The sequence below is a fragment of the Aedes albopictus genome, chromosome 2 (genome assembly GCF_035046485.1).
Source record: "Aedes albopictus strain Foshan chromosome 2, AalbF5, whole genome shotgun sequence".
Classification (NCBI taxonomy): domain Eukaryota; kingdom Metazoa; phylum Arthropoda; class Insecta; order Diptera; family Culicidae; genus Aedes; species Aedes albopictus.
Genome location: NC_085137.1, coordinates 401304929 through 401325415, shown reverse-complemented (window position 1 = coordinate 401325415; position 20487 = coordinate 401304929). Strand labels below are relative to the sequence as shown.

General features: G+C 41.2%; 1 protein-coding gene and 1 pseudogene across 5 annotated transcripts in view; one reads left to right on the top strand and one right to left on the bottom strand.

The window, feature by feature from the left end:
• LOC109403681 (diacylglycerol kinase 1) overlaps positions 1–20487 on the top strand; it is a 598539-nt gene that overhangs the window by 283033 nt on the left and 295019 nt on the right. The window contains exon 1 of one of the 5 annotated variants that reach the window (XM_062853303.1): positions 1473–2292. The exons of the other annotated variants lie outside the window; for them this stretch is intronic. The gene's annotated coding sequence lies outside the window, so the exon portion shown is untranslated. Of the gene's footprint in view, positions 1–1472; positions 2293–20487 lie in introns of those variants that run through there. 5 annotated transcript variants of the gene reach the window in all.
• Positions 16566–17463, bottom strand: LOC109426508 (eukaryotic translation initiation factor 4E1-like; annotated as a pseudogene).

The window sequence follows — 20487 nt, the reverse complement described above, 5'->3', positions numbered from 1 at the left end:
GGCAAACCAAGAACAAAAAAATTAAGATTGAGAATTGCAAAATATACCATTATTGAGTTATTGAAAATAGAACAATATCAAAATTAGTTATTCTCTTGTCATCCAAAAGAAGGGTATATTAAGTTGTTTATTCCAATAACAAAATGAAAACTTATAAGTTTTTTGGATGGAAAGTAATTGCAAACAAATATCAAAATTTTCCATTAGAATAACCAAAATTCAAATTTTGTCATTATGTTGTTCTTGATAAGTGCCAAAACTGCGAGTTCATCAAACTCGCAAAAGGTCAACAATATCTCACCAATTGCAAAATTTGTTATGATAGCAAAATAAGACATTCAGTAGTTATTTTTTTAAAATGACAAGCGAATGGCATATTTTGATATGATATCATATTATGCTATTCACATGTTGTTTTAAGCTCTTCATGAAGAACTCATGAATGACAAAATAAGTTATGACAATAAAATGTGTTATTCTTTTGTTTTTGGTTTGCCATTCACCTCTACCCGGGTAGGAAACTCCCGTGGAATCCTCGGGGAACTCCTGGAAGAATTCCCAAAAAACTTCCGGAGAAGTTCCCGAGGAACTCCTGCAGGATTTTTTGAAAGGTAGCAGGAGTAATTCCTGAGGAACTCCAGGAGGAATTCCATAAGAGCTCCTGAAGAAATTTCCGAGAAACTTCCGGGAAACTCATGGAGGATTTCATGAGAAGTCCTGGGGGAACTCTTGTGAATAGTCGTGAAAGAATTGCATCGATAAAGTAAAGAGATACAAGAGTAGAGATTGCAGAGCTTGAAGGTCTTAGTTCCAGAAAAGTTTGGATGACCTAGATCACCAAGTGAATATTGCTAAGTTATCAGAATTGCACTCTGAGGTTCTAGAAGTAGCGTAGGTTATATTCCGTGAGCATTCGTTCGGTCCCATTTGTATGCCAGTGGACACCCAAATAGCAACACATAAAGATACTCGTAATATTATGAGGTACAACAGACACAATATTGAAAGAATTATGTCGATAGAGTAAAGAGAAACAGCCTGTAGACCTTGAAGGTCCTAACTCCAGAATAGTTTGGAAAACCTGGAATATCCCATGAATGTATCAAAAGCATTGCACTCAAGCAGTATAGACTACATTTCACGAATAATTTTTACAATTAAAGCATGATACATTATGTAACTATTTGTAACAGCCTTATTTCGATAACAAGGCAAAGCTTATGAAAATTTTGTACCCTGGCATTGCCATGCAAACACACATGAGAACCCTTGTATTTAACACCAAACATAAACCCGTCGTCTCGATTCCGAACCGGATGGTTGGTTGAGCTCCAGTATGGTGGAGCACAAGATCATTAAGATTAATTTAATGAATGTGAGTGCGTGCGTAAGCTTTCCACGAAATTATCTTCCAGTGAACGATTGTCGCAACCGCGCACTGATGCGTTAAAAAGAGCCTCCGCGGAGTCCCGATCCGACCCACAGTACACCGACCCATTTAGAAAATAACCCGGCTCAGCTGTTCGTAGGATCGTTAACTGGGTTGCGGCGAGATAACTTGGTTGGTGGTGGAGACGGTGACAGTTCCCGATCCGCCGCATTGGGAGTTGTCAAGGACACCCACTCAAGGCGGTTCTGCAATCAGCCTTCGCGGCGGTCGTTTATTCAAATGATATCTCCACACGCCGCTAGGCGGGGAAAATCTAAGCCGCCCATAGAAATTGAGCGATTTCTGGTTTTCAACACGAGCTTCAAACGAAAAATTTAATGAGTGTACAAAATTTCGTGCTCCTCGCTGGAAAAGCGGATCTTTCACCATTGTCACAGAAGTATGAATTTGAATGAGATTCTTTCGTGGTGGAATTCAACGGCAAGCGGAGGAAATTAGCCAAGCAATGAATGGCAAAAGTCTACCGTTTGCCCGTTTTGGTAGGGTCGTTTGCATTTTAATAATTCATTCCCCGTATCCTTTTGTGGTATGTCATTATTATGGACTGCGGCCGGGTTTCGCTTTCCTCCAAGGACAATGGAACTCCATTTTGGATAGCATGTATTCATGAGTATAATGAATCTAACGTTAACGATGCTATAAAATAGTGTTTTCTCTGATTATTCTCACCGTAAATCATCACCATTTTTATTTTCTCTCATTACAGGTAGGCTGCTACGAAGCATTGGATTGGCTGATCTGTGGGAATCAAACATGCGATGCTCATTTGTTTCGGTACCGGCCTGTAGCTTGGTAAACCAGTTAGTGTGAACAAAAAGATTGTTTTGAAATCGACACAAATGGTTAGTAGATGATTTAAGCTATTTTGGAATGTTTCCAACATTCTCCTTTTGTCCTAGTACTCTTTATTAGGGCATTATTTTTGAAGCAACAGTCCATATAGAGCAGCAGTCGATTTTCAGGTTTATATTCTGTATAGTGATTCGATACAGTATTTTATACTTAATCACTGGATGCCAAAACAGATGTTGTCCTTGGTGAACAATCGCTCGGAACGCACCTCCTCAATTTAACAAAAGTTGTTAGGACAAATCTGCCCGGGCAGCTCACCACAATTTTTAGCTGGTGGACTTCGTCATCGGCTGGTACATGTAGGAATCTGTGAGTATCAGAGCAATGTTTTATGCTCCTTTGAAGCTGTTGACTCACCATGATCTGAGCTCCTACAGCGGTGTCCACTAGCTTGTTGGAGGGAGCTTGGTGCTAGAACATGCTAATTACAGAGCGGCGTACAAGAAGCTGTTGCCTGTTTTATTCAACAGACTCAAAATTTTCGTCGAATTTCAGGTTCGTTTTCGAGAGGGCCGATCAACGTTGGGACAGATTTAAATCCTGTGTATAATTTTGGACAAACACAGGAAGTATAACTTACAAGTTCGCCATTTGTTCATTGATTTGAAAGCAAAACACGATTCAGTAAAAAAAGAGCTTCGGCAGATAATGTTAAACATGGTTTTCTGGTTTCTTCTAATAAGGCTGATGAGTGGAATACTGGATGGATCAAAATCAAGTGATCGGATCACGATAACGATTTCATCGGCATCGAACTTCGCTTAAATTACAAAGTGCACTGGATGTATTGAATGGCGACTGTGGTAGATCCAGTAAAATATAAAAGTCTTAACTGCAGGTTAATTTAGATATCCTAGAAAATTCAGGGGTTTCAGAGAGGGTAATTGGGGGTCCCGAAAGCCTTTAGGGGCTGTCAGGAGAATTCAAGGAAAGTTTCAGAGGAATTCCAAAGTACTTTATAGCGTTACTAAGGATATCGGGGGGTTTCGAGACGGGCTAGTGGCTACCGCTTCTGATTCGTATGCAGAAGGTCCTGGGTTCAATCCCTGGTCTGTCCGTTTCATCCTACTTTGTATCTTTCTATATACTTTCTCCAGGTTGAAAAAGCCGTTTATCTTCCTTCCAAACTTTCACAACACAGTGTCATGTCAATCTATCATATAACACTGCAGTGCTTGGCTTCGTGGCCGAGCGGTTAGCGGCGTCAGTCGTTTAAGCTTCTCGTTAGCCTGGGAGTGTGGGTTCGATTCCCGTTCCTGTCGGGGAAAACTTTTCGCAAACGAAAAATTCTCCATTGGGCCACTGGATGTTATATGTATTGTCCGTTGTCTAATGGTAGTAGTGTTCAGTCTGTGAGGCTTCTGGCCGAATATGGTGTAATTGACTTTCAACCAGTGCTGAAAATTTATTTTCGTCATATCTAAATTCAATCACCTACAAGTCATTTTAAAAGCTGAACCTGAGAATATGGTATATGAAAAACTTGTGCGGCTAGACTAGTTCTGCAAGAAAGTCACGGAAAATCGCAATTTTTCAAATATTTGAGGTAAATATCATGGACTACCTTTGAAAAATGCCAAATGATATTCACCGTGAATATCATTGGCATTTTCCGAAGGTAGTTCGAGACATTTACCTCAAATATTCGAAAAATACATTTTTTTTTTCTGTGACTTTTCTTGACAGACCATTGACATGCACGAAAAAGACGGATCACATATTCTACTTTATCGATCTTGTTGCCGTCCTTTTCATTCTCATGGTTACGAAAAGTTCCTAGGAGTCCCAGTGTTATACATGGGTTTCAAGGTGTATCGTGGGAACTTCATAGGGCTTCAAAAGAGTTACCATCAATTTGAAGTGGCTTCATGACAGCTTGAAAGGACTTTCAAAGGGGTTTCAAGATTTTTTATTGAACAGTGTTTGTTCTCCAGTAGGGGTAGGCGGGGCATTATGGACACCCGGGGCAGAATGGACACCCTCAATATTTTGAAATATGCGAACTTTTTTGAACTTTTAATGGATGGAGAATATAGTCCATTTGTCTAAATCGTAGTTTCAGGAAAGAAACATTCGAAATTAAAATTATACTTGATTTTACACGAAAAAGTTGCGTCCTCCGTTTTTTGTGCGTGGAAATTATAATTTTCACACCATCTAAAATAAGATTTAGTGATTAATTTATTGCAGGTCGATCAAAACCTGATATTTCTAGAACACATGCAAGTAGTTTTGCTGTATCTACATGCTTAACATGTTTATATTTTCTTCCTTATTGTATCAAAAATCAAGTTTGGAAATATCTTCTGCTGCCGGGGCAAAATGAACACTCACCTTTTTGAAAGAAGCGGCAAGGGAAAAATATAACCCAAATCACAAACCAACCAAATTCTTCGATTTCAGTATATATTCGGTTACATGTTCACTATAGTAGACATAGGGTGAAACAAATTGGTCAAAAAACGACAGAAGTGAAAAATAGTTGTTCTAGGCACAGCTGTACATGCCGACAAAAACGAAGCTTTATCCAAAACAGCCAGAATTTAAATTAACTGAACAAAAATGAACTACTTCGGCGTATTATTCATCCATAATAGTTGTTTTGTAATGAAATGATTTTAGGGGCTGTCCATAAACCACGTGGTCATTAGGGAGGGGGGGGGGTTCGGCCAATGACCATTTTGTATGGACAAATAAAAAAAATTGTATGGACTAATGACCACGAGGGGGGGGGATTGAAAAGTCCCAAAAAAATGACCACGTGGTTTATGGACAGCCCCTTATAGGTGTAAATAATGTACGAAATTCGTAAAAGTCTCATGGTGTCCATATTGCCCCGTATGCTTGAAGACGGTCATGAAAAACTAACGTTTTTCAAAACATTTTTTGAAGTGGATAAATCATTTTTCTTCGTGAGCATTCTTAGACTTTCTTAGACTTTAAAAGGATACATGTATCAAAAAACTAAACTTTTTTGACATCTTGCCAGGTAAAGTTGGCAAAAACCTTAGGGTGTCCATATTGCCCCGCCTACCCCTAATTCAATTTTTAATAACTGAATGTGTTATTCGTTTGATATTCTCACCTACTCGGGCCGGCTTGGTGAAATCTCCCTGCCTCTACGTTTTGATTCCAGGTGTCCAGGTATTTGCGCTTGATGAACTTCAAAGTCAACTTTTCAAAAACTGTTTCCATCGCCGTGTTCAGTAGGAATCAGTATCAGATGAGAGACAACATCTTGTTCATCCATTTTTACTCCTGTAGACTTTATTCCGTGAACCAGTTGTTCCAACCACAGGATATGAGCTTCAAGACTTTATCGATCATCATGCTTCATCATGATCATGAAGATCATGATCATGATCATCAAGACCATCATCTCGAGTAACTTGCGTATCAAAATGCATCGATTCGTGATACTTTTCCGCTGGAATACTTTGTGTAGGCCGTCCATAATTCGTTTTGGAGTCTTCTTGTCCTTTATATATTCGAGGCGGCTGTCTGCAACCACTCGAATAAGTACCGAGCGACAACTGTTATCTTCCTTTTTACGCCATGTTATTCTATGTTCCTTCTCGAGCTTGCCCGCAACCGAATCCGACTCTCGATAGGACCACCTCCCAAGTAACATTTTGATTGCCAATTAGTCTTGTAGAGCTTTTCAAACCGTCATAAATCCAAATATCTTTTATTTTGGCTTTATGATGGTTTCAAGAACCTATTTACCTTACCGATCAGTCTAAGGCCGGGGTGGCCTCTGCTGTACATAGTAGCCGTCTACATTCAACTCGGTCCATGGCTGTTTGTCTTCAGTTCCGCACTCTGCGAAGGGTTCGCAGATCGTACTCCACTTGGTCGACCCACCTAGCTCGCTGCACTCCACGTCGTCTTGTACCGGTCAGATGACTCTCGAGAACCATTTTTGTTGGGTTGCTATCCGACATCCTGATGACGTGACCGGCCCACCGCAGTCTCCCGATTTTCGCGGTATGGACGATGGTTGGTTCTCTCAACAGCTGATGCAGCTCGTGGTTCATTCGCCTTCTCCAAGTCCCGTCTTCCATCTGCACTCCGCCGTAGATGGTACGCAACACCTTCCGTTCGAAAACTCCAAGGGCGCGTTGGTTCTCTGCACGTAGGGTCCATGTTTTGTGCCCATAGAGGACTACCGATCCAATCAGCGTTTTGTAGATAGTTAACTTCGTGTTACGGCGAACTTTTTTCAATCGAAGAGTTCTGCGGAGTCCAAAGTAAGCACGATTTCCTGCCACAATGCGCCTCTGAATTTCTCTGCTGGTGTCGTTGTACACGAATTCTTCAATCGCCTCGATTTCATCACCGTCGATATAAATTCGGGGCGGCGGGCGCGGTGATTCCTCCCTGGAGCCCTTTGCCATCATGTACTTTGTCTTCGACACATTAATGACTAATCCGATTCGCCTGGCTTCACTCTTTAGTCGGATGTACGTTTCCGCCATCGTCTTAAATTTACGAGCAATAATATCAATATCATCGGCGAAACCAAGCAGCTGAACGGACTTCGTGAAAATCGTCCCACTCGTGTTTATCCCCGCTCTCCTTATTACACCCTCTAACGCAATGTTGAACAGCAAGCACAAAAGACCATCACCGTAACCCTCTGCGAGATTCGAAAGGACTCGAGAGTGTCCCTGATACTCGAACTACGCACATTACTCGATCCATCGTCGCCTTGATCAATCGTATCAGTTTATCCGGGAATCCGTATTCGTGCATAATCTGCCATAGCTGTTCTCGATCGATTGTATCATATGCCGATTTGAAATCGATGAACAAGTGATGTGTGGGCACGTTGTATTCGCGGCATTTCTGCAACACCTGGCGGATGGCGAACATCTGGTCCGTTGTAGCGCGTTCACCCATAAATCCAGCCTGTTACTGCCCCACGAACTCTCTTGCAATCGGTGATAGACGGCGGCATAAAATTTGAGAGAGTATCTTATAGGCAGCGCTCAGTAGTGTGATCGCGCGGTAGTTCCCGCAATCCAACTTGTCGCCCTTTTTGTAGATGGGACACACGATACCTTCCATCCATTCCTCCGGTAATACTTCCTCCTCCCAAATCTTGGTAATGACCCAGTGTAATGCTCTCACCAGTGCTCCTCTATCGTATTTTAGAAGCTCGCTTGGTAGTTGATCTGCTCCAGCGGCTTTGTTGTTTTTCAACCGGCCAAGCTCCTCCTCAATCTCTTGGAGGTCAGGGGCCGAAAGTTTTTTGTCCTCTTCGCACATACTCCTAGATCTGCTACCACGCCACCTTCGGTACTTGCAACGTCGCCATTGAGGTGCTCATCGTAATGCTGCCGCCACATCTCGACCACCTAACGCTCGCTCGTGAGAATATTCCCGTGATTGTCTCGGCACATGTCGGCTTGTGGCACAAAGCCTCTGCGCGAGCGGTTCAGCTTCTCGTGAAACTTTCGTGTGTCATAAGCGCGGTACAGCTCTTCCATCGCTTCGCGATCTCGTTCTTCCGGCTAGCTCTTCTTCATCCGGAAGACTGAGTTCTGCCTGTTCCGCGCCTGTCTGTAACGTGCCTGTTGGTGTTGCAGCATTCTCGCCCAAGCCCAAGTTTCAAGAACCTCTTATGGTCTATTTGACTGAAAAATGTTACTTGGGCTCTAACTGCTCCAGAAACGCCAGAAGTCTCAACCGTCATTTATTGAAGCTCGTACCATCGAAAGACTTGATTTGCAGGAATTTCTCATCATCTCCCATCTTGACGAACTCTTTCGTACTGCAGGTTTAGGTTCTAGGATGACATTCGCTTCTTAAGGCTAGGGCAATTCATACTACGAATAGTTGTTTCTTAACAGTTTCTGGGAGTTACAGCTCAATACTCCTGGCATTACAGATGGTTTCGAGTGGCTTCAGAAGAGTTCCCGGACTAATCCGAGAAATTCCTGGGCGTCGCATGAGGGAATTTAGTTATAATGCATTTAAGGGAGATTTAGTGGCCTTCAGACGAGTTAGGTGAGGGTTTCAAAGGTATACCAGAAAATTTTCGAGGCGCCGTTTTTGAGTACAACAAGGGCCGGGAGCTTCAAGAGGGGTTTCCGTGGGTATAAGAAAAATTTCCGGAGAGTTTTAGGAAACTTTCAAAGCGTTACGAGAAGTTCTTGTGTGCTTCAGGAAAGTTTAAGATAAATTTCTCAAGTAACAATGTAATGACAGCTGCATAACAGCTAATTCAGGCAAAATTTTAAAAATTCTGCAAGACAAAAAATGTTGAGCTGTATTATAGAACAAATTTACCCGGTTCGATTTTTTCACAGCGATACATCAAAACATGAACATATTTCGCTTAAGAAAGGGTGATGCTTCTTCAAAGTGCCAATTTTTGATCCCTGAGATTCATATTCTTGCCATTCCATCTCTGGCTTACGTGGCATGCTGGCAATCACTATTGTTATCTTTGTAAATGTCCGAAAAATCATGTGAATGCTGATATTGGTTGCAAAAACAAACATCTTCTGTATCGTAAGTTATTCTTCAGTGATAATTCGTCAAAATAAATCAACTTTAAGAATAGTTGATGGTAGAAAACAGTTTATTGTTGATGACAGAAAAAGACACTTTCTTATGTTTTAACGCATCTTTACTTAATACAGTTTCATCACATTTTTTGAAAACGTCATAACTTTGTCAAATATGAACAGATTTGAGTGAACTTAACTTTGTCTTCTAGACCTAACTTTCAATTAAACAGAAAGCACTGACATTTTTACATATTGTCACTGGATTGTTTGTAATATCAACGATTTTGTGTCCGAAGTCTAACGTGGACAGATTTATGACAATTTTCTCTTTTCCCGAACAGGAGATGAACAGCCTGTACTAAGAAGAGTTGCGCTGAAAGAACTCCAAATCGTGATTTTTTTTTGAAAAAACTATGGAAAAAAAACTATGGAATAATTTTTAAAGTAATACCTGATGAAATTTCCGAATAAGACTGTTAAAGCACTTCACAACTCTTCTTACTGTAGTTAGTCAAGGATACAATTGACCTCAGAGAAATTGTCTTTCTTTGCGTTCCTGGTTCAATTTCTTGGAACACGGGATCTTCCGGACAACGCAAAACCAGAGCGAAGCAAATAAACAGTAAACGAATGTTCTCATCCCTAGGAGAGTATGCGATAAGTTTGTTGCATTTCAAATGATCACTAATCTGTAGATTCATTGACTAATTCTCAAGGGAGTTCATGGGTATACTTAGACAGTTCAATAAGTTCCCCATGCCTCCCATCTCCGCCTAACTGCTACTCGCCTCAAACAACCTTTAACGACCTCTTTATTCCCGTAAATTCTATTAAAAATTCACCTCAAGTTCCCCAAATTCTCTGAAAAGAACTAAATTCAATTCTGATAATGCTTCCTTAACCCTTATGCGGCCGACTGGGTACCCGGGTACCCAGCGCCCATTTAAAAAGCACGGTGTAGAAAAAAGCAAAAAGTTTGTCGGACACATAAAGGTTAATGAAGGTACCTAAATAGAATCTTAAATTATTGTAGCTGCAATGTATTAAGCGAAAAAACAACCATCATCACAACAGTTTTTAGAACAGTGTGTTTGATAAATGATAGCAATCATTTCGGATTCTATTTGATGAAATTATCGTGTCTACGTTTTACTTCCGTTTACTCATAGCAAAATACTCTCACTCAAGATTAACATCAAATACAAATTTACCAACCACATTTTTCATTTCTTTATGCAATCTAAATTTGCATAAAAAATGCAGTCCATCTTTACTCTCTCTTTTTGCCTCGCCACAATCATCATCTTCATGGCGTCGACAGTTGACATTTTTCTTTTCCCTGGACGACGAGGCGAGGATGAGGCGAGCACGTGCATCACTTCACTTACTGTATGCTTATGCCTCCTTCCCCGCGCGGGTCCATCTGTCCAGTCCATTCATCCATTCAACAACCCATCCATCTATCTTCAGCCGTCAGTCGTCCGGGCGCTGGCGCTGGCTGCGCGCTGCTGCTGCTGCTAGCCAAGTGAGGAGGTCCCATTCGCAAAGCCATAATGAATTACCACCCCCGTGGGGAACGGTGGAGAGTCCTTACATTCCTCTGCCCTGTCCGACGGACCGATGGACGGACGGACGACACCGACATGACTGTTCAAAGTGGAAAAAGATGGATAGTGTTTCGAGTTGGGCTCACGCTACACTCTTTTATCATCGGTTGAGTTCTTTGGCCACTACTGCTGCTGTGGAATCGAATTGACACACGAGACGATGGTCAGGGGATGGGGTGACGCGCTTATATTCTTCATTGCATCATTATGGTACGCGGACATCTCATCCCTCCTTCCCAGAAAAAAGTAACTGTCCGTCCAACCTTTTCTTGACTGGCCATTAAGCTCGGACAAGTGTTTGTTAAACATTCCCCAGCGGGGGAAATTTCTGCTGCTGAAGACTATTCTGCTGTAAATGAAACGGAATCCTAGCTGAGCAAATTTTTCCGCAAACAACACGCTGGAAATGTGTAATCTGGCGGATTTTTACATTAGTAGCAATTCTACCCCATGGTCGGTGGCGACGCATCGTACCGAGATGAGAATATGGATGGGGTAAGCTTAATTATGCTTGATCGCTGTAAAAGAGATGACTGCCGATTCATGGTAACTTCCATTTCATTCATTAGGATGAACATCGCTGGAAAAATAAGACAGAGTCAACAATTGTACATCACAAAAACTCGAATATTTTATTTCAACCTCAGGCATGTCCGATCGTTTTGACTTGGTCAGCCCACCTTGTCCACTGTGCTTCATCATCATCCAGATCTCATGCGAACACCGACACCAGCTTTGCACTGTTACTATTAGGCATTCTCGTAGTCGTAACACACCCTGCCCATGATGGGTATGTTTTCTTCTACATTCTCTGTAACCATAAAACGCAGCAAAGATCAACCTTAGTACTTATTGCTTTTTTATTCAGTAAGACTCTGGGTCAGGGTCAAATTCCCAGTTGGTCCAGGATTTTTTTTTGTTAACAAGAATACATAATATTTCCCTGTCCTAGTAGCAGATTTTCCCATTATTGATACATGGCTCGTTACACCATCCAATAATACTAACCACCCAAGTAACATTTTTAGTTTTCTTATGGCCTACAAGCGGTTGTTACGGTCAAACCAATAAAACTTATTTTAAAGCTTACTAATCTTAACAGCTTTAATAAACCTGCGATAAAACCCTATAAAACCGGAAAGGGCCCACCCTAAAGGAGCTTGTTAAAACCATTTCTTAAGACATTATGTATGCTACTGAGTTTTGTAACATGTTCTTGTAGTGTACTACACAGCATGGATAAGATCTGTTGTGTAGGTCGCAGAAAGAGCAATATGCCGTGTTAAAGTTCGAAAACTAAAAAAAAATATTAAAACCAAAATCTTAAAACAAATATGATACTAAAATCATTACATAAACTGGCGGCAGCAAAATGAAAAATAATTAATAATGATAAAACAAAAATCATGTCGATAAGATTTAGTTAAAAATTCAACCGGAGAAGAACTCGACTGCTATGACAAAAAAAAATCATGCCGAAAAAAATTACTGGCATAATATAATGCATTTTTCCTGAATAAAGCGAAGCGCCACGTCATTTTGAGCTTTTTGGCATACCAAAAATAACCATTTTGATCCTGCTTGCAAAACTATGCATCCAAATATCAACATGGCGCACACAATTTACTAGCAGAAATTGATTATCGAGATGAAAATCATGGATGCCGCCAAGTTAAATCCTCCTGGTTTTGTTTGCGATTGTTTAAGATAAGCTGGAGTAAAAAAACATGATACAGAGTGTTTATTCTTTATCGATGCGATGCAAAGACTGATAAAAACCTTCTTATCCTTAACGCATACTTATATGCGCTATTCAAAAACTGTTTGGCCCTAAGTAGATGCAGATTCATACTAAATGCTCTTAAGAACTCGCTGCTTGGCCGGCAGCCGTCAAAAATGTAAACAAACCGAAAGGTTTGCATTTTTGTTGTATTTTAGTTGTGTTTCGAGGTTTTCGAGGCCGCTTTATCCGCTCGAGCGTTTGGTAAGTGTAAAGAGATAATAAAACAGGATCTTGCTACATCGTCTGTGGCTGCGGGCGAATGGAAATGTGATGCCGGAGCCACGATGCGCTCACTACCACTCAGAATTTCCTTTGGACACCCCGGTCGCAATTGGACTCTGGCGGGGGGAAGTTTAGATAAGTTGCCTAGAATGGCAAATTTTACCCGTCTTAGATTGTTCTAATTACGTTTCCTTCATATAGAATGAAAAATAATTATGTCTGGTTTAACACTTTTTGGTTTGTGTAGCATATCAAACAAAAAAAGATCACATTTCAGTACTACTCTTAAGCCAGTTTTAATACTTCAGTGTTAAGTCCAAAAATATTTATGATTACTTTATCATGACTATATGCAATCCATCAGGCTTAAAAACCGATTAGATATGACATATATACGACTTGAAGTTTTATGATCAAGCTTTAATAAGTACTTAACAGTTCGCTTACAATTAAATTATTGCTTGGCAAAAAGGCAAACAGGTAAGTTTTATTCTATAGACTTGTAAGTATCTACAAACTGTTGTGAAGTTGCTTGTGTCGCTAAAGCTGTTTTACAAAATAAACTACTTCATTAAACCATAAAGGTTTTACCACATCCATAACAAAACTCTAATAAATAATGTCTAAGAGCAGAAGGTATAGAAATTGTTACTTGGGCAAGCCACAAGGTGTAGCCCTAGAATAATATCCAATGGCCTAAGCGTAAGTCCTCGCCACAGGAATCCCGTAAATTTTATCGGGAGGTATCTAGTATAAGGAAAAACTCCTGGAGAAGTCCTAAAGAGGATTACGGAAAAAAAATCCTGGAGAAATTCCAGAAGGAATGCCGGAACTAACCCAGGGAGAAATCAGAAATGCTTGAAAAAATCACAACAGAATTCTCGGAAAGAATCCAGGGATCAATCTATAAAAGAATTCTGAAATAATCCCTGGAAAAATTTCAAGAGAGAGTCCGACCAGCATCATGGAGAAATCCCAGAAAGTATCCCAAAAGAAACATAGGAAAGAATCCCGGGAACTGTCCATGAAGGATTCTTGAAAGGATTTTTGGAGATATTTTCAAAAGAATCTTAGAATTCTCTGAAAAATCTCGGGTCCAATCTCCGAATAGAATGATTAATAAAGAACTCGCGTGAGGAATCTATGAAGTAATACCTGAATAAATATCGGGAGGAATGTCGGAAAGAATCCGTGAAGGAATCCCGGAAGCAATCCCTCAAGCAAGTCCTGCAGATTTGCCGAAAGAAATCCCTGAAAAACGGGGAATATTATCTACAAGAACCTCAACAGGAGTCCATATGAGTATCATAGAGGAATCCCTGAAGAATTGTCGGTAGGGATCTCTAGAAGAAACCAGAAAAAAAACCTGAAGAACCCCAGAAGAAATCTCTGAAGGAATTCCTCGATAAATCCGAAGATAAAATAATGCAACAGTCTCAGGAGAAACCCCTTAGGGGGCTTCGGGCCAGAATCCCTGAAAAAACTTGAGTGGATTATTCTAGGAAGGAATACTAGGAGGAATCCTGGAAGGAGTCTCTGAAACAATCTAGAAAGGAATTCCAGACGGGAAATTCAGGGAAAATTTCTTTAGAAATTCCTGGAAAAATCCCTAAAGGAATCATATGAGAAATCAATGATGGACTGTCGGAAGACATATCCAAAAAACCCGGATTAATCCACCTAGTGGTGATAGTGCCTTTCCGAGCAAAGTAAAATAACTGACTAGCAACAAACTGATAACTAGTGTTCGCTGCAGAACTCATTATACAATTTTCTGTTATCAACTTGATAATTCAAGATACCATACCTGTCAAACTGGGGGCATCCTCGTCGACAACAACTGCGGAAGTTAGTTATCAATGAAGGCTGCATATATCTTACTGATAACAAAATGAGTTTTCAATTGGATAAAATTGATTGATTTACAGAAGAAGTTATCAAGATGTTTTAATGATATCACGGGTATACTAGGTTGTTATCATGTTTGTTATGTTGCCTGTTTATTCACCCAAAACGAGAACAAATCTAGTCAATTACACTAGTTTACAGCTTCTTTGAACTCGGTAAGCTGATGATCATTTTTGGTGTAGAATCATTCCCTGAGTTCGAAAACGCGGAAAAAAATACAGTAGAGCGGATTTTTTTTCGACTTTCCATACAAGGTTGATGATTTGAAATCGATTTTTGTTCTATTTTTATGCAAAGTCGCTCACTTCAAACATCTCATTCTCCGTAATCAATGCTCCGATTGAGCTGAAATTTTTGCTGTAACTCGCCTACATATGATATGTCAAATAAACGTCGAGAAAGTATTTTTAAGTTGTTTTTTTCTTATTGAAAAAAAAAATACATTTCTTTAAAAAAATTTGAGAATTTTGCTAAAATTTAAGAAGATCGTCCCTAAAACTCGCCAATATCTTGAATTTCATCAATCTGACGCAACACCTGTATTCAGATGATCGAATGGTATTGTATTCAGCTTTTAATTTATGGAAAAAGATTTAAAATTGGTTGAACAAAACGCAAGATATTTGAATTTTAGTAAATTACATATTTTGAAAAGTTGCAAAAGTGGATATTGAGCTAAAACTCAAAAACTGTTCTACTTTAAATTTTTTGAAGGTCGGTTTCGAAACCAGCACTAAATTGTGCTTCAAAAATTTTGGTCGTTGACAGAAGTTTTATTTTGTAAACTTGTGCTACCTGAGTTAGCAATGTTGGTTTGTGTTGAAAACACCCTTACTTACTAAATTGAGGGTCCCTCATTTAGAATATGTTAGTTATTTTATGATAAAAATCCTGTAAACCATGATGAACACCAAAAGGTAGGCAATATATGAAGGTTTTAAGAACTTTCTTTAATAAATCACCTACTTTAAAGAAATGAAGCACTTTTAAAAAGGTTTCGCTTGTGGAATTTGATTCTGGAATGTCATATTGAGAGATTACAGAGATTTCGAACCACTGTGTTTAGTATTCATGCCAAGCATGGATATTTGAGAATGTTTCCGAATGCGACACAAATCACAGTTAGGAAAAAAACGATTTATTTATAAGTTTATGACACTCAATTTCCATATATTTTATATCATTCAGTAGCTAACCAAAATCGGATTACGAAAAACTACTCATGAGCAGAAATTATCGCAAATAAAATTGTTTATTTGACCATTCCATGAGGTGGTTCAAGTCAATCAATGATACCCCGTGTTACGGTACTGATTATTGCTAGACTTCATCAAGAAAATTGCTAAAACAAATTCATTTGCAAAGAAAATTCTCACGGTTGTGGGAGATGTATTTTGCTTTAGACATGATCCTTATTTCTGAAAAACGTAACCGCCACCGCCAAGACAAGCAAACTACTTCTGCAAATCATGAATAATTCATCAGTGGCATGACAAATTTCCTTACCCCCTTATAAATCAAGAATTTCGCCGCCACAAGCATTTGAAGCTTCCTGTCTTATCTTGGCATGCACAGTATTCATCCAATAAATTCCTCCCACCGACGAAGAGACCACACTGACTGGGTACAATGATACACATCAAGCAAGCTCCCCTCAACCACGTGGCCCTCGAATGTGGCTCTTCAAAGTCAACCAAATAAGTAGAAACTCTTCCATCGCATCCACCTAACCCTCTAATACCCAACCCCGCCTTTAGACGGGGTATAGTTTGAGCATTTTTGTAATTTTTGTTTCGTGGCAAATCAAAATTTTTATATTTTTGGCTGATATTTAGGACTGTTTTGTATATCTCAAAATGGTTTTTGGTGTATTTTAAAATGTATTTACATTTTTTAAAAATCATTGAAAAATTGATGTTTTAGTCACCTTTTAGAAGTCATTGCTTATTTTGTACTGAATCGCTACAATTAACATATCTTAAATTTTTCCCAAATCATTCTATCCTTGTTTAATAGTTTAGGGGAATTGAATACACTCTAAAATTATTTTCCTTAAAATTACACGGAAAATAAAATTTCCCATGAAAAAAAATAAAAATAAAAATATTTCAACAATAATCATAAATTCTCAAAATGTTTTCATATCAAAAAATCCGTACCCCAAATAGGCTTCCAGGAAAAATATAAAAGTGTGGGGATGTTCAAAAATAAAAATTAGATGATGATGATGATGATAGTTCTCCATTCATTGTAGCACGGTACTAAGCCCGATAGCAGTGGGCTGTCCACCCAATGTGATTCGATCAAGCAAAACATTATAATTATATTCAACTTGATTTTTTAAAATCAAGATCACACAATTATATATAGTGCAAGCCATCGCATTGGAGGATGCCCCAATGAATGTGAAGAAGAAGAGTTCACCATTCTTTACATAATGGTTTTAAAGGGAAGTTGGCATCTCCACTCTTCCAACCATATATAATGTATCGAACGGCGGCTCTGATAACCCTCCTCTTAACCCCCAGAACTGGTTGTGTTATATTTGCATTATATTATTGTTATGATAGCATTTGAAAGACAGTTATTCTATTACATATACCAGATTTTGAATTTGGATGGAATGTAATGATCGAAAAAATAAAGTATTGTATACGTAAATATAAAATATTTACCTTTTATCGTTGAAAACTTACTATTGCCTTACGAATGCCTCTTCGATGAGACACAGAATCGTATCTAGCCAGTACTTGTCCAGCTCCTGACGTTGCGACCGTGGCACATCCACCAGCCGCGGCGCTTGTTGCTATCGTCTTCCCGCATCGGACGGATGTCCTTCTTGAACAAAGAGTAATCGCTACCGACCTTGATGTCGTCGGCCGGGCTCTTGATGTGATTGTACAGACTCCAAAACTCTCGACTTTGTAAAAGCTGGTCACCGTTCAGGGTGTTTTCCCACGATTTGGTGCGGTCCGGTTCCTGGTACCAGAGTGTCCAGGTCGACTGCAGCGGGTGCTTGATCAAACATTCCGAGACGACGATGACTCCCTGGTCGGCGTGGTTCTGCTCGGTGTTATCCGTTTGCTTCCTCTATTTCTCCGAAGTATTAGTTCCACACGCCATTCGTCCAAATGAAATTCCTCAGCACGAAAAAAAATGTGACAGTACAATTTAAATACGTCCTCGCGCGATGTTCAAAAATAAAAATTAGAAAAATCAAAAACTGAAATTCGCGAAATCGAGAATTAAAAAGAATCATCTTCCAAAACATGTTTAAATCGATTTTAGATGACGAAAAATGATATTTAGATCAAAATCAAAAATTTGGGTATTAGAGGGCTAACTAGAGAGCCGAGCAGGGACTCTGCGGTGGTGTGGTTGTCATTCAAGAGTCGTTCAGTTGGTTGGCTGGTTAGTGGTACGCATAAAATATTCGTCGGTGGTATTACTGCGCTGCTGCTGATGCTGAGTCGCCGTGCCGGCCGGGGGCCCATAAAGACCGGTTTATTATCAAATTTCTCGAAAAGTTTTCTATTCGGAAAATGTTCTGCTCGTCGTCGTCTTTGACTTCGTCATCGTCGTTGTCGTCATCATTTGCCTCGATGCTTCTCAGCTATTCTCTGGTGGGTCGTCTTTTCGGGGGTAGTAGCCATTGACAACACAGCATTCGCACAGCTTCAGTCTTTTAAGTACACTTAAACCTCGTTTTATGTCCGCTTCTTATACGCCAAAAATACAAATTAACATCCAATTGGGTTGTCGTTTTAACAATTGAATAGATAACTGAATTGACACATGTCATGCTCATTAAAGCTAGAAAAAAGAACTACAGATGTCATCCATGACCCATGTCATCCATGCAGAACCCGTAGCTTCCGGGAAGGTAAGCCCAGCTCCCTGGGTTAGTGGGTTGGTGTCAGGCCCTGCGAGCCAGCCGTAAAAAAGACTAGCACCGGAAAATCAACAAGAGAAGAATGCGAACCGATACCAATGGCGACGACCACAGCGACGAAAAGGGACTTGCGATTGGAAGCTCGGTACGTGGAACTGCAGATCTCTCAACTTCATCGGGAGCACCCGCATACTCGCCGATCTACTGAAGGACCGCGGGTTCGGCATCGTAGCGCTGCAGGAGGTGTGTTGGACAGGATCCATGGTGCGAACGTTTAGAGGTAATCATACCATCTACCAGAGTTGCGGCAACACACGTGAGCTGGGAACAGCTTTTATAGTGATGAGCGATATGCAGAGGCGCGTGATCGGTTGGTGGCCGATCGACGAAGGAATGTGCAGGTTGAGGATCAAGGGCCGATTCTTCAACATTAGCATAATAAACGTGCACAGCCCTCACTCCGGAAGCACTGATGATGACAAAGACGCATTTTACGCGCAGCTCGAACGCGAGTACGACCGCTGCCCAAACCACGACGTCAAGATCATCATAGGGGATCTAAACGCTCAGGTAGGCCAGGAGGAGGAATTCAGACCGACGATTGGAAAGTTCAGCGCCCACCAGCTGACGAACGAAAATGGCCTACGTCTCATCGATTTCGCCGCCTCCAAGAACATGGCCATTCGTAGCATCTCTTCCAGCACAGCCTCCCGTATCGTTACACCTGGAGATCACCACAACAAACGGAATCGCAAATCGACCACGTTCTGATTGATGGACGGCACTTCTCCGACATTATCGACGTCAGGACCTATCGTGGCGCTAATATCGACTCTGATCACTACCTGGTGATGGTTAAACTGCGCCCAAAACTCTCCGTTATTAACAACGTACATTATCGGCGGCCGCCCCGGTACGATCTAGAGCGACTGAAGCAACCGAATTTCGCCTCAGCATACGCGCAGAATCTCGAGGCAGCGTTGCCGGACGAGGGTGTGCTCGATGTGGCCCCTCTAGAGGACTGCTGGAGTACAATCAAAGCAGCCATCAACAACGCCGCCGAGAGCACTATCGGGTACGTAGAACGGAGTCGACGAAACGATTGGTTCGACGAGGAGTGCAGAGCGGTTCTGGAGGAGAAGGATGCAGCGCGGGCGGTAGTGCTGCAGCATGGAACCCGACAGAATGTGGAGCGATACAGACAGAAGCGGAAGCAGCAGACCCGTCTCTTCCGGGAGAAAAAGCGCCGCCTGGAAGAAGCGGAGTGCAAGGAAATGGAACTGCTGTGCCGTTCACAGGAAACACGCAAGTTCTACCAGAAGCTCAACGCATCCCGCAAAGGCTACGTGCCGCAAGCCGAAATCTGCAGGGATAAGGACGGGAGCCTCCTGACGGACAAACGTGAGGTGATCGAAAGGTGGAAGCAGCACTTCGACGAGCACCTGAATGGCGAAGAGAATGTAGGCACGGAGGACCAAGGCAGCGGAGAAAATGACTATGTTGGTGCAGCAGAGGACGGGAACGAACCAACTCCCACACTGAGGGAAGTTAAGGATGCCATCTACCAGCTCAAAAACAACAAAGCGGCTGGTAAGGATGGTATCGCAGCTGAACTCATCAAGATGGGCCCGGAAAAGTTGGGCACCTGTCTGCACCAGTTAGTAGTCAAGATCTGGGAAACCGAACAGCTACCGGAGGAGTGGAAGGAAGGGATACTCTGTCCCATCCACAAGAAAGGCGACAAGTTAATGTGTGAGAACTTTCGAGCGATCACCATTTTGAATGCCGCCTACAAAGTGCTATCCCAGATCATCTTCCGTCGTATTTTCCCTAAAGTAAATGAGTTTGTGGGAAGTTACCAAGCCGGTTTCATTGACGGCCGGTCGACAACGGACCAAATCTTCACCGTACGGCAAATCCTCCAGAAATGCCGTGAATACCAGGTCCCAACGCATCACCTGTTCATCGACTTCAAAGCGGCATACGACAGTTTCGACCGCACAGAGCTATGGAAAATTATGGACGAGAACAGCTTTCCCGGGAAGCTGACTAGACTGATAAGAGCAACGATGGACGGTGTGCAGAACAGCGTAAGGATTTCGGGTGAGCTATCCAGTTCATTTGAATCTCGACGGGGACTACGACAAGGTGATGGACTTTCCTGCCTACTATTCAACATCGCCCTGGAAGGTGTTATGCGACGAGCCGGGCTCAACAGCCGGGGTACGATCTTCACGAAATCCAATTTGTCTGTT